The sequence below is a fragment of the Suricata suricatta genome, chromosome 6 (genome assembly GCF_006229205.1).
Source record: "Suricata suricatta isolate VVHF042 chromosome 6, meerkat_22Aug2017_6uvM2_HiC, whole genome shotgun sequence".
Lineage (NCBI taxonomy): Eukaryota > Metazoa > Chordata > Mammalia > Carnivora > Herpestidae > Suricata > Suricata suricatta.
Genome location: NC_043705.1, coordinates 27,495,889 through 27,510,019, shown reverse-complemented (window position 1 = coordinate 27,510,019; position 14,131 = coordinate 27,495,889).

Here is a 14,131-nt window from a genome sequence, read left to right as displayed (position 1 = left end):
CCGAAGCAGGCTCCAGGCTTCGAGCTGTCAGCACAGAGCCCGACATGGGGATCAAACCCACGAACCATGAGATCATGACCTGAGACAAAGTCAGACGCTCAACCAACTGAGCCACCCAGGCGCCCCAGAAATACACATTTCTAACAAGCTCCTGGCTCACGCCAATGCAGGGCCCACCATGCTGTAGGGGTGCCGTGGTGTGTAGAGCAGCCCTCCTGCAGAACCAAGGTATCTGTAACCCATCCCTGTGGCCACTAGCACTGCCTGCTCCGGGGTTCACAGCTGACCCCTTCCTAAGGCACTCCCCTGGGCAGCGGAAGCTGCCTGTCCAATGTCGTACCTTCTTTCGAAGAACAGCACATACCTAACAACTGGACAGTGTGACAGACAGAGGCCAGAAGCGCCCTCTAACTGTGGGAGCTCCCCAAGGGGCCAGCTGGAGCCCACAGTGCATCTACATCCAAGCTCACCTGCGTCCTCTGTCCAATCTTCTGGCCTTCACCCCTCCCAGGAATCCTCCCTGAAAAACACAAACATCCATTTCAGAGTCCCCCTGACGCCCCTGGGCAAAGCGAACCTATCACAAACGGGAGAAGGACTCACCTGCTGGGGGCGGGGGATGCTCAAGAGGCTCCTGTCTCTGATAGTGGAGTGGCAGTTCTGATGGCCAGACCTCCTTGCTTCTGTGCACTTCTGAACGATTCTGAGGCTCTAGCCTCTAGCCCTCAGGGGTGGTCTGGGGCAGTGACTGGAGTTAATCATCCTAACTGTGGTACCAGATCCAGCCCACGCTGGCTTACAAGTGCCAATTGTTAATGTTTTAGGGATTTTTCCAAACTGGTTGTTAAAGAAACCCATGTTAAAAATTAAACCATGTTTCTCCTGTTAGACCTATGAGTGCAAGCATATGGTATCTGTCCTTCTCCGCCTGACTTATTTCACTTAGCATGACACCCTCGAGGTCCATCTACTTTCCTACAAATGGCCAAAGTTCATTCTTTCTCATTGCCATGTAGTACTCCATTGTGTATATATACCACATCTTCTTGATCCATTCTTTAGGTGATGGATATTTAGGCTCTTTCCATGTTTTGGCTATTGTTGACATTGCCACTACGAACATTGGGGTACATGTGCTCCTATACATCAGCACTTCTGTATCCCTTGGGTAAATCCCCAGCAGTGCTATTGTGGGTCATAAGGGAGTTCTATGGATAGTTTATTGAGGAACCTCCACACTGTTTTCCAGAGCGGCTGCACCAGTTTACATTCCCACCAACAGTGTAGGAGGGTGCCCATCTCTCCGCACCCTCGCCAGCATCTATAGTCTCTTGATTTGTTCATTTTAGCCAGTCAGAGAAGGACAGATAGCATGTTTTCACTCATAGGTCTAACAGGAGAAACCTAACAGAGGACCATAGGGAGGGGAAGGGGGAAAGAGTTGGGGAGAGAGAGGGATGCAGATCATGAGAGACTATTGAATACTGAAAAGGAACCAAGGGCTGAAGGAGGAGGTAGAGGGGGGAAGAAAGGTGGCGGTCACGTAGGAGGGCACCTGTGGGGAAGAGCACTGGGTATTATATGGAAACCAACTTGACAGTAAACTATTAATAAAATAAAATAAAATAAATTTAATGAAAAAAAATTAAAAACCATGTGTTTATGATTAAATCACATTAAAATCAAAGGTAATATGTATTCAAAACTTTGTGATTACTCTGCTGCATTTTATTATCTATGCTCTTAAGTTTTTATACCTGTTATATCTCTACAGTATTCCATTATATAGTATTTTCACCTACAAACACAGTAGATGTCAATAACCCTAAGAGCTTAGAAAATGGTAAAATTTAGCAAAATAATTAGGAAAAAGCAAGGCCACATGTCCAGGAGACCGATGGGTTGTGAAACTCTGAGGGCCAACAGCCAGGAAGGGGGTTGGGTTGGTATCTTCCGCCTCAGCTGGGAAGTTAGCCATTGCACTTCCTCTCCCCCAGGGGCCACCAGAAGCTTCTCTGTCCCTCCTGCTATGCCTTCCCCACTAGTGCTCCTGAAGTTATGATCTCCTCGTTATCCACTTACTCCTATCTATTCATATCTTCTAACTCCAACTCTGTGCTGAGCATTGGAATAGGGGGAAAGACCTGCCCTTATCTTTGGGAAGTTCAAGTCTAATAGAGACATGCACACAAGTCATAAAATGCAGTGACATACGCACATATAAGTAAAAGGGGAGTCTCATAAATGTTTAGTGAACAGAACTAGGAGCAGCAAATGACTGATGGTGTCTTTGGAAAAACTTCACAAAAGACAGGACATACAAGCCATGTGTCTCCAGAACAGCAGATCTGCCAGGTGGGAGAATGTGCCAGTTGGAAAGAACATTATGCGCAAAGGCACAGAGGTAATTTAGGATGTAGCCTTTTACTGCTGGTCATGGGGACCGCGCAGAGCTGCCCACGCTCTCCACTGGACCCTAAAGACCACACGTCATCTGATCAGCTCTAGGTCTGCAGGCATCAGAGCCCAGCTGGCTTAGAGGACACCCACAGCTCTAGCTAAGGCCATGCTTACAGGCTGTTGTAATCTCCCAAGCTAATTGGATACTATTCCTAAATTCATATGCTTCCACAGCTTTGTATGATGACTCAGAGGTTTTATGATTAATCTCATATTGGAAGGCGCTCACCCCACCCTGGGGAACTGAGTCCCCTAAAGACCTTCCAAAGACAGGACTTATTTTATTCCTTGTCTGGGATGGTTAAGACAGAGCTGTTGGATGGAAGGGGTTGAGAGGTCATCAGGTGACCTGTATCCTTTGCTGTCTGGCTCTAGAATCGAGTCCGGAATTGGTCCACTGACCCTCACTTTGGAATAACTGGCTTCGATGGATTGGAATCTTGGCAAAGGTCCTAGATGCCCTAGCAGTCTGCATTAAAAGTTATCCCATTGCTTGTGCAGCAAAAGAGGAGGCCATTGTGGCACTGAGATCAGAGGGCAGCACAGGTCCCTCCAGATCTCTGTGTAGCCATGGCGCTCAACCTTCTCTCTGGGACCAAGAGGCTTCAAAGTGCAGCCAGGAGCCATGAAGGGACAGCACACTGCAGCCAAATGAGGAGGTGCTGTCTCACGGTCATATCAACAGGGAAGACTGACAGGTTCCAAGCTGGCAAGCCACAGGCCTTTCAGACACATCACATCATAATGAACTTGCCTGCATTTCTGCTTCCCTGGTAAGACTGCCAGCTTCTTGAGGACACAGATAGGGTCTGGCTTATCTCTGAGTCCCAAGTGTGTGTTGGGTGGAGGGAAGGATGGATGGACAGATGATCAATCTTGTCCTACAGGGATTTCTATTGAAAAATTAGTAATTTAAAAAATGTTTATTAAACAATTATGTTTAAGGTAAGTTTCTGTGTTCTTTATGGATTATCTGATTTTATCTTCATAGCAGTCTTGGTATCCCTTTTACGGAGGAGGCAACTCTTCCTTGGAAGAGATTAGCCGCTTCCTAAGATCCCATAGCTAATGAGAGGAAGAGCCAAGAGTCCGATCTGTTTTGTCTGGTTCCAGAGTCTGTCTTCTGGCACACAGCTGAGTTACGGCAGTAACCTCGGGCCACACATGACGAAGAGCAGGGAATGGAAGAGGCCGGGGCAGTGACACATGCTCCGGGGGAGGCGGGACTGCAACTGTCATCTACAGGATGATTGCGATCTGGAGAACTACAGAGGTCATTTAAGAATGTTCCCGATGGGAAGGCAGGGCGAGCAGAAGATTGTTGCCACTGTGGTAGCCTGTGCCTATCAGTGAGAGGGTGGGCGTGGCCCTGATTCGACCCTCCTTTACCTCTCCTCCAGGGCGTGCCCACGGAGCTGCACAAAGATGCCAGTCTTGGGCCTTGCACAACTCAACCCAAGGGAGCGAGTAAACCAAGAGTGACCACATGGATGCCAGGCGATGTGGGACTCATCTGCATACAGGGAGCTGCCTGCTGCCCCCTCCCTGTGGCTCTGCCAGCACTGCGCGAGGCTCCGCAGGGGCTCCTACTGGCTCTGCGAGAGGCAGAAACAGTAGGGTGGACCAAAGACGGGGGAAGAGAGCTGGGGGGAAAGAGGGCCACAAATCATGAGAGACTATTGAATACTGAAAATGAACAGAGAGCTGAAGGGAGAGGGGAAGAAGGGAAGGGGGTGATGGTCATGGAGGGGGACACTTGTGGGGAGAAGCACTGGGTTATATGGAAACCAATTTGACAATAAATTATTATTAAAAAAACAAAATAAACATAAAAAATTCTTTAAAAAAAAAAGTACATTTGCAAATAATCAGGGAGCTACGTATAGCTCTTGCCAAGAGGAACTGTACTGTTCAATGTTCAGTTAGCAAAGGGACAAGAGGGCACTTGGAGCCTGTTATAGCACAAAAGAAAGCCATTCCATTACGTTTGACATTGGAGCACAGAGTGCTCCCCGCTCGGATCATGAGGTCAGGATGTCAAACAGCTCATCAGGGTGGATGTGGAAGACTCTGAAGGGTGAAGAGAATCAATAGATAAATCGGGGTCTACATGCCAGACAATGTGTCAGGCACTCAAGATGCGTCATCTAATTAAGTTCTTAAAACTCTTGTATTAGGATATAGATTCAGAAAGGTTAGATGACTTACCTAAAATTATCTAGCTTTTAAGTCATTGAATCATTTTTGAAAGCCAATTCCATCAGGCTCCAAGTGCTTTGCTTGACAAGTCCCCTTCTACAAAAATATTCCATAGATTCTCATACTGGGGATGGAGTTTGATCTCGTAGGACTCCTAGCTGGGACACCCAGCTGCTACCGGAGTCCGTCACACTCTCCGCTTCTTTCCTTTGAAACACCAAGTTCTCCAATATTCTTCTAACTAGGATGGATTCTATGCAACAGTGAAGAGATCGTCCTGTAGCAGTGAGTTGCAAGAATAATCATTTTCTCCTACATGTCTCTAATTTACAAAACATAGATATCATCAATTTCTAATGCAGTGAATAGTTACGCTTAATTATTTTTTACATCATTTCCCACTAATGTGTTTAGGGGAAGTGATTATTGGAGATGTGATTGAAGCACCAGAAACGCTATTTGGGAGACAGATGGTCCCCGACAACCCACAAGGTCCATCCATCAGTAGGAAAGTGGAGCCATCCCCCACGTGGGACAGCAGATGTGTGACACTCCACGCTAGCGTGTGTGCACGCCCATGCACTCATGTGGTTGTAGAGGTTGCTGGCTAGGACTCTCTGTGGTACAGGGCTCCTAGGAAGAGTTTTAAGATTCATTAAAATAGTGTACAGTGTGAAGGAAGAAGCTCCAGAGATCTCTGAGTAAGTTTCCCTTTAGTGACTTCCCACATTCCAAAAACATTCAGAACTCACCCAGAAGATTATGTGGTGTTGGGAGAAACCTTTCACCAATGTTAATTCCTCCTCCTGAGAACAGAACTGGAAGCTCGAAGAGGAGGACTAAGTGCCCAAACTCACGCCTCTCTCATCCCTCATTGGCTCCTGTCCTCTCCCATCTCCCCCACCTACAGTGTGGCAGCCCTGATCTCAAGGATCTTTGCTCCCTGCCTTCACTTCTGTCTTGCAGCCTTCTTCTGTCAAATCCTCAGAGCCTGTTTTCCTTCTTTACACATTAGAAAATCTCTCCTTCCACTGAAATTCCATTGCTTTTTAGAAACTTATGCTGGCCTTGACCCTAAGTCTAGCATCGGATACCCTCTTTCCAAATAACATCATCCAGAAGAAGAAACAAATGAAAGTGAGCATAAACAAGCATCATCTTCAGTGTGCATTGTAAAACTATAAATTATGACTGCTCAGAACGTCAAACCTTTTTAGAATGACAGGGCATGTTGCCAGATGACTGAAGTTCATGCAATGCCTCTCTATCCAAATACGAATGTAATTAATAAAAATAATGGCTTACTGAGAGTATATTACACACCAGGCATAAGCTTGGATTCGGAAATAAAATGAAGAATGAGATATAGTCTCTTTCCTGTAGGAGCTCTGTGTACAGAGGAACGGACGGACAAACTAAATGGGAAATGACAACATGACAGAGACACCGTGGCGGAGCCAGCAGAGGAGGGCCTCTCTGGAGACTGAGAGAAGAGGGCAGAAGAGCCGACATGTTGCTATGTTTGGAAGAATGAGCAGAAACGTGGAGGGTAGCGGAGGGTAGAGTGAGTAAAATGGGGAAGAACGTGCCAGGCAGGGGGCAGAGCAGGTGGTGAGCTGTGGAGATGTCAAGGAGCAAAGCATGTTGGGAGGACACAAGTTCAGCATGGCTGGAGCACAGCAGGGGGAGAGGGCGCGGGCAGAGCGGCATACAATGAGGTGGGGAAGGCAGGGGAGGCCTGGGTTCGAAGGCAGTGTCTGACATGCGATGGCTGTTATCTTACACGTGGTGGGAAACCGCTAGGGGTTTTCAGGAGGTGAGTGACGAGACCAACACTTTTATGCAAAGTTCACTCAGGCCAAGGAGTAGGGCCAGGAAAACAGGGTGGGCACAGGAGCCTGGCGGTGTGGCAGCGGGGGAAGAAAAACCAACCAGGATACTAGGGTCAAGGTCCAGCAAGAAAGGAACTCAGAGCCCAGCCAGGGAGGGATGTCTGTGCATCCTTGGGGGCCCACAGACCAACCTTTCAGCTAACACTTTTAGCACAACAGTGTCCAAGGAATAGTGTGTGAAAATGTCAAGAGATCGTTTCTGATACAGTAAATTCCATGAAACATTCAAAGCAAATTTCACGTTTGGCCTTATTTCCTCATTTGCAGTTCACTGTTGTCTGCAATCGTTAAGAATTATACTAAGAAATCCAGGCCACGGTTTCCACTTAAAACAGTTCAACGTATTATGATGGACTCCCGCTGTCATTTTGAAACAAGGTGATCCGTTTGGGTGCATAAATCACCTGAATAGAGAACCCCGGCAAGTCTCATTGGAAAACAGCTCTGTACGCCAAACACCAGCTTAATAGTCTTTCAGTAAAAGGTCTCTCACTCTCCTAGGGAAACCATTTCAAAAACTGTCGGCCTCCTCCCCTAGAGCGGTCTTGTTGGTTTCCGAAGCAGACTATGGGCCAGCAGCGCCCTCTCCTGGCATCTTGGAGGTACAGCTTGACACTCCCTTTTTCAGGCACTGAGGAGGGAGGTCTTCTATAGAAAGAAGCCATTGTTGATATGAATTCTCTCTACTCAGAGATCTAATAACTTATTTGGGATCAAGAGTTGTGGCTGAAGTAGGGATCAGGGAGAAGCCTATTTTTCCATAGGCAGTGAAAGAGACAGGAGACCTATCAAACAAAACAAACAGCTTACATTTGTGGTCCAAAGCTGATTTCAAGTGCCCGCAGTGTCTCCTACCTGACATGTGACTGTGGACAGGTCGTTTTCCCTTTGTTAATCTCACAAGACCCTTGTGACCACTACATGCAAGAATGGTAACTTTGTTATATGTCACACAAAAATTTGAAACTTCCCTAAAGGAGTGTAATTGTTATGAGTGGTCCCTGGGAAGGAAAAAGAATCTGCTTACAAATATCAAGGGCCTTAACCAAAGTTTCTAATCCTTCGCCCCAACAATTATAGTTTTAGAATTTATCCCCAAGGAAAATAAGTGTGGAAAAGTTCAATATACAAAGATAGTCACTATGGTGGTAAGTGTAATTCAAGTGAGAAATCCCAATGTCCAGAAAACTAAGGAAATGATTTTATAAATTCAGTATATTCACACCATGTGTTTACATTTACATTGAAAAAATCGGGGTTTATCAAAAGTCTTCATTAGATTAACGTATTTGTGATGTTAAAAACAGGCTATATATCATGTTAAATATACTATCAGAGATGTAAGTACAAAAAAAACCCACTTTGAAATGAAAAAATTGGTGATACTAAGTATTAGAAGATGAGGTAAAAGGATACTCCTGTGCACTGCAGATAGGCATTTAGACAGCCTTTTAGATGTATTCATTAAATAAGAAATGTACATATGATTTTACTCTTGAGTGAATACCCCAGGGGAAAAAACCCTTGCATATGAACCCAAGAAATGCACCTAAGGATACGTGTCAACACATTTCTTCTAAGAGTAAAAAACTGGAAACAACTCGCATGTCCCCCCACGGGAAAGGATCAAGCCAGTTAGGACTGGTGGGCCTGTCTGGACGGACTGGGTGGGAGCAAACAGCACTGCAATCTTGATGCCGTAAGGAAATAGAAAAGGCTCTTTCTCACCGACACTGAGCGCCTCACACACCTTTGCTGTGGATTCAGCTCCGTGGCGTCCTGAGATCCAGGGAGGACCACACGGCAGTGCTGGCCACGCGGCAGCGGGGGTGGGCTGGTTGGAACCGATACGCATCTAAGTGTAAGCTACACAGCGGCTTTCAAAAGGCTGAGTGTTAAACACGTCAAATATCTCAATGACTTTGAATCTTGATTGTTTGTGAAATGAGTACAGTTTACTTGTACTGGGTAAATAAAAGTTATTATCAGGTCAATTTTAGGCTTTTTTAAATTTAAAAAATGTGGCTTCTAGAACATTTCAAATGACAGATCAGCTTTTATTATATTTTATTGGACCGAGCTGGTCTAAAACCAGCTAGTCCCCACGGCCAAGGAAGAGAGAGGGTGAGGCTCTCCTTGGCTCTTAAAGCTTTGGGATGGAAGTGACACGTGGGCATCGGGTTTAGAGGTCCTTGCTCCAAGGAATGACGCTGGCACAGCTGAGTTTAGTAGAGTGAGGAAGTACAACGCTGCCATGTCCCCAGGAGAGAGTGACGACTAAGATGCTCAGAAACGGCCCTGCCCAGACCATGCTGGGGAACACCTTGCTGGGGCTAAAATACGAGGCGACATGAGCTGACACACAAGAAGTCCAAGACATACTGCTGAGACAAAAGCAAGCTGTGTAACTGTGCACACGGTATCACACCATTTACAGACCACACACGCCCGCGTGGGCAGAACAGAACTGCACGTTTTATGACGGCATATATTATTCAGGTAACTATACGGAGAAGAATGTTTGGAAGGATCCGTACGAAACTTAAACCAACGGTCACCTCCTCAGGGGGAAGGGAAGCATTATCTGTAATGTTTGAATATTTAGACCTGAGGAACGTGCTTCTCTACGGGGTGGGTGTCTCCTATGTCCCTTCCAGATTGTCCCTATACCGTTGTCCACCTGTCTATCCTGTGCTTGGAAAGGCCAACTGCCCTGATGGGCAACCACTCACCCTGGTTTCCGGGGCCTCCAGCAGGGAGAGGGAAGATCAAGGACGAGATATGTACACCCAGCCCAGGCACCCACCACACCCTCTTCCTGAAGACGGGCCCTCCCCACTCGGCTCTCCAGCACGCTGTCTTGGGTCTGAACATTGTTTCTCCCCCCTCCCCCCACCCACCCTTAGGCTGTGGGTGGCAATGACAGCCCACCGGGGTCGCTGGCATCCTCACATCCTGCCCATGTCCTTATAAACAGTCACTTCACTAAAGTCTCTTCAACTCACACTATTTCAGCGCGTCATCAGCTTTTGTCCTTGTTTTCTCTTTTTGCTGGGTCTGGAATACAATGTGTTACTTATAAAATTAAAAATAAATACAGAGGTGCCTGGGTGGCTCAGTCAGTTGAGCATCCGACTTCCACTCAGGTCATGATCTCACAGTCTATGGGTTCGAGCCCCGTGTTGGTCTCTGTGCTGACAGCTCAGAGCCTAGAGCCTGCTTCTGATTCTGTGTCTCCCTCTCTCTCTGCCCCTCCCCCACTCACTCTCTTTCTCTGTCCTCAAAGTAAAATAAAGACAAAAAAATCTTTTAAATAAAAATTAAAAAAAAAATACCAATCACAGAAGAAAAAAACCAACCTGGACAGAATTATGACAAAAACGTTGAATGTGTTGTCTGCAGCTTCTCTGGCAGTAGGATTATATGTGAGTTATTTTCTGTGCTGTTACATTTCGCTGTAGTAACTTTTTCTCTGTAACAAACGTTGCCTTCGTAATTCACTTTCTAGAAGTACAAAATGAACAAAACCAGTAAACAAAGAAAGGTAACCCTAAAATTGAATTTATTCAGAACTTGCTGACCTTTGTTTATGAACCTGTGGCTCACAGGGAGTCGGTCCCTTCGTATCTGGCAGGGAACCCTGCCTCCTTCGTGACGTCCGGAAGAAAAATCACGGCTACCACTTACCGAATGCTCCCGACAGGCTAAGCACTGTCTTGTTCCCTGCTGCATGTGACCTCCCTGTGACCCACTGCTAACAGCTCCACTGTTTTATCTGTCACGGAGGACGCAGGGCGGCCCTCTGGCTCACGAGCCGACCCTCATCCGCACCGCTCCACCGAGACGGGCTCGAGCATCCCAGGAGGAGTTCTCAGCGTCCATCCCCATGGCCAAGGCACTCCGAGTGCGGACGCTGCGCTGAGACACACCGGCTAAGTCCTGCGCGGAGACATTCCTTGGGACACCACGGGTAGATCTTCCAAGGGCTACGGTCACAAGAACCCCCTCCACCTGCCTTTCTGGGGCCAGGGCACTCACTGCCCACTGGCAACACTTCCTTGTGTTCATTCACTTGCATCCTTGAATAATACATTGCAGAGGTCTCCTGGGCCCCTGCCCCTTCCACGTGCAGTAAGACCAAGAAACAGGGCGGGTCTTGGGTAGGAATTGCTCCCCTCTTTAGTCCGGTGTGGGTCATTCCTGAATTATAACATGAACGGTACACCAGGCTCAGAGAAGAAGAGAAAGACTAACAACCAAGGGGGGGGGGGGTGCTAAGAACATGACTTAATTAACCTCTGCCCAGGGAGGTTGTCCCTTAGGATGGTGATTCTCAACCAGGGGCAATAGGAGTATTTGTGTGTCCCCTCAGGGAGCAAACAGTAATGTCTGGAGAAGCCCTGTGTCAGGACAATGGACAGACGCTGCCCTTGGTTCTCCTGGGAGCGCTCGGGGCCTCAGAAGGAACGGCAGCTGCCCGCGGCGGGGCCTGGCCTCAAGCACCGCCTGCTCCTCGGCGACAGGGCAGGTACTGCTTCGGGTGAGATCATTTCATAAAAACTAGCCTTCCTCTTCCACCCCAGGAAGCCCATTTCGTGTGCACCATTATTTAGGTAGAGTTCTCGTTTGTGGAAGATCTGACCGGACCCCAGACCATAAGGACTTGATTAGAACGTTCGTGTTATCTTATTGTCCAAATCCCAACTAGGCATGTCAGGATCTGCTTGGGTTGAAGGTGTTTTCCCAAGGAGGAGCCTTGGGAAGTACGGCCAGCTGGGCCCTGCGTTCAAATCCAGGCCCTCCTGCCCACTGGCTGTGGAGCCACGAGGAAAGCACTGAAACTGTCTTTTGTCTCCAACGGACGTAACAGTTTCCATCCTGGGGGGAGCCAAGTACGCAAAGCAGAACCTCAACACACGAGAAGATGTATTATTTGTGGTGAGAGGAGTATCAATAATTAATCAGCCACAGCATGTCTCACGAAATGATTTCCTCATTTGTATCTTGCACTTCTGTCCCTCTAGACTATTTTCTAAGCTTCTGCAACAAAGCATGGTTTCCAAGGATGTTTATTTTTTTAATTAAAAAAGTTATTTATATTTCATGGTAATATACAGAACATAAAACTTACCACCCTAAGCCATTTTTAAAGGGAAGGACTCAGTGGCAATAAGTCCATTCGCCATACTGTGCAGCCATCGCCACAGCCATCGCCACGGTCTATTTCCAGAATGTGTTCATCATCCTCAGCAGAAACTCTGTACTCATGAAAGAATAAGTTCTCCTTCCCCCGCCCCCAGACCCCAGTAATCTCTATTCTACTTCCTTTCTCTTTGACTATTCTAGGTACCTCATATGTGTGGTATCTTACAGTATTTGTCATTTACTGTCTGGCTTTTTTTTTTTTTTGAAAGACAGAGAGAGACAGCATGAGCAGGGGAGGGTCAGAGAGAGAGGGACACATAGAATCCGAAGCAGGCTCCAGGCTCTAAGCTAACTGTCAGCACAGAGCCTGACGCAGGGCTCGAACCCACGAACCGTGAGATCATGACCTGAGCCGTCACCGGACGCTCAACTGACTGAGCCACCCAGGCACCCCTGGCTTATTTCACTGAGCGTTGGGTTTTCAAGGTTTATGATCCATGTTCGAGCACCTCGGGATGTTTTAAGTCAGGTCAATGAAAGTAAATTCTAGTACATTTTTCGAGCCGGATGCTAAAGATAAAGCAGTGAAGCTGCCTGACTTGACCCTGCACCCCCCCGCCCCCAGAGCTTAATGTGTCCTCACCCTAAGGTCCATCCATCATCCCAAAGTGGGTAAATGCAGGACTCAAGCCCTATTGTGATTCAAATTTCAGATTTGTCTCACTCGGCCATGCTGCCCACTAAGTGCCAGATATGCTGGTGTTTTCTGTTTACTCTTCGTTCACCCCTTTCAGCTTCAGAATCAGACAGATGTGGATACGGTTTGAACCTCTAGCTCTGCCACCTACAGGCTCGTCCTCACACACACACACACACACACACACACACGAACAGTATGTGGCACAGTGTCTAGAACATGGTAAGCACTCATAAATGGTAGCTGTGCTTTTATTCCTTCATCCAATGCCTGCTTTCTAGATGGAACTTCGCGGGCTCCATGAGGACAGCAACCACGCCTTACTGTGGCCACACCCCCACCCCGAGATGGGCACGACACCTGGCAGCCGGGGTTCACTGAACGAGAGCGCACAGTTGAGGCCCCAGCGCTGGGTCGTGACGTCAGAGTCTGGATCGCAGCATGAGGTCTGTTTCTCTGGGAGCCTCTAGCCACCAGACGGAGCGCAGGGATGGGACGGCGGGGAGATAAACAAGCCAACAAACAGTGGCCGCGGAATGCGATGCTAGTCACTTTCTTATGACACATGCGATAAAGATGCTGCCTCGGAACTTAGATGAGAAAGACTTCATGGCACTCGACTTTGGCCCCTGCTCTGATATCATGCAGGAAGGGCTTTCACCTCAGTGCTGCCTGCAACTTAAGCTCCGCCCTAAGGGAGGAGTCACTTCTGCAATGGCAGGAGCAGAAGGCGGAGGAGAGGGAACCAACCCAGGAGGTCCAGGAAGGGGTCCAGGTAAAAGGCACAGAGAGAAGGTATCTGATCATCACTTACCAGCTCTGCCTCTGCTGTGGTTCTGCTGCACGGCTCCTCGATCCTGCATTTCAGTGTCTCAGTTTTCTCACCTGTAAGATGGAACACGACATTTCTTCTGACATCCCAAACATGCTTTACTCCAATTCTATCAAGCTAAGGGCCACCTCCTAGATTTGAAGGTGGAAGACTCAAAAGTGGTTGAAAACCGGAATGATGGGGCCCCTGGGTGGCTCAGTCAGTTGAGCATCTAGCTTCAGCTCAGGTCAGGATCTCAGGGTTCGTGGGTTTGAGTCCTGCATCCGGCTCTGTGCTGAAAGCTAGCTCAGAGCCTGCAGCCTGCTTCAGATTCTGTGTCTCCCTCTCTCTCTGACCCTCCCCAGCTCGCATTATCTTTATCTCTCTCAAAAAGAAATAGAACATTAAAAAAATTAAAAAGAAAACTAGAACAATCAAGACACATGGATTTTGTTTGAGAAGTATTTAATGTGCATGTGCGATGTGTCAGACACATGCAGGCTAGTAAGTAAGTGTCCCTGCCCTTAAGGACACACTGTTCAGTAGTTTTCATTTTATTTTTTAATGTTTATTTTTGAGAGAGAGAGAGACGCAGAGAGAAAGGGAGACACAGAAGCCGAAGCAGCCTCCAGGCTCTCTGACCTGTCAGCACAGAGCCCAACACAGGACTTGAACTCACGAACCACGAGTTCATGACCTGAGCTGAAGTTGGACACTTAACAGACTGAGCCACCCAGGTACCCCATTCAGTAGTTTTCATTTTAAAATAAAAACAATGGAGTACTACCTGGCAATGAGAAAGAATGAAATCTGGCCATTTGTAGCAAAGTGGATGGACCTCGAGGGTGTCATGCTGAGCGAAATAAGTCAGGCAGAGAAGGACAGATACCATATGTTTGCACTCATAGGTCTAACAGGAAATATTCA